The 1,260-nt window shown below is 34.9% G+C and overlaps 1 pseudogene; it reads left to right on the top strand.

The window, feature by feature from the left end:
- LOC132032137 (uncharacterized) overlaps window positions 1-977 on the top strand; it is a 24,688-nt pseudogene extending 23,711 nt beyond the window's left edge.
- The last annotated feature ends 283 nt before the right edge of the window (window positions 978-1,260 follow it).

The following is a 1,260-nucleotide window of genomic DNA, read 5'->3' as shown; positions in this document are numbered from 1 at the left end:
GGGAAACAGGGGGATACTATGTTTACTTTTTGAAGTGTACGGATCCAATTGTGTCCATGCTTAGAAGTGCCGACCTTGATTGTCCACAATTGCACCTTATTTATGATATCTGGGATACAATGATTGAAATGGTGAAGGTGATTGTACTTGAGCATGAGCGGAAAGATCTTATTACCGGCCAATCGAATTTTTTTGATACCATTTATGCAATTCTTGTGGCTAGGTGGAATAAAAGCAATACTCCGTTGCATTCTATGGCGCATTCATTGGTTCCGAAATATTATCATGAATCGTGACTTAGAGGTGAAGGCAATGGGATATGAAGACAAGCTTCTAATGAAGATGTAGAGATTTCACAAAATAGGGTCAAATGCTTTGAAAGATTTTTTAAGGATCCAAAAGACTTAAAGCAAGCTTTTTTGGAGTATGGAGCATTTTGTTGTGGGAATGGTTACTTTGGTCAACCTCATGTGCTTGATTCTATGGGGTATGAGGAGCCTCTATCTTGGTGGGCTAACCATGGTGTAAATGCTCTACTTTTGCAAAGTTTGGCTTACAAATTGCTTTCCCAACCGGCTTCTTCATCTTGTTGCGAAAGGAATTGGAGCACTTTTTCATTGATCCATAGTATCAAGAGAAACAAGCTAGCTACTACTAGAGCCGAAGATTTAGTGTTTGTGCATTATAATCTTCGCTTGCTCTCTCGAAGAAAGGAAAAATATACAAATGGTCCAAGCAAATATTGGGATATAGGTATATCTACATATCCATCATTTGATATTTCTTGAGTAATTCTTTTAGCATGATAAATTTCTATCACAATCTTAGGTGGAGATCATTTTAATATTGATGAAAGTATCGATGATCTAGTTGAAATGTCAATAGACGAACCTCAACTAGAAGGAATCTTCTTTGAAGAGGAAGTTGAAGATTTGCAAGAAGTTGCCATTGAAGAGATTGAGGAAGTTGACCTTTGAATAGAATGTACTCATGTAGAATGCCTCAAGTGACAAGTCTAGATTAGTTTAAATGTGCATGTTATGTACTTATTTTTGGTTTGTGAACTTGCAATTTGTGTAACACTTTTGGTGGTCATTTGACTAACTTAATTTCATAATTTGAATAGCTAATTATTTAAAACTTTTGACTTGTGACTCTCTGTTAGTTTGTTTAGTTCTAACTTCTAAAGGTATGTTTCATAATTTCATTTGCTTTATATCTCTATATCTATTTTTTTTCGCTTTTATTTGTTTTATTTCA

The sequence above is a fragment of the Lycium ferocissimum genome, chromosome 9 (genome assembly GCF_029784015.1).
Source record: "Lycium ferocissimum isolate CSIRO_LF1 chromosome 9, AGI_CSIRO_Lferr_CH_V1, whole genome shotgun sequence".
Lineage (NCBI taxonomy): Eukaryota > Viridiplantae > Streptophyta > Magnoliopsida > Solanales > Solanaceae > Lycium > Lycium ferocissimum.
This window is presented reverse-complemented; position numbering and strand designations above follow the sequence as displayed.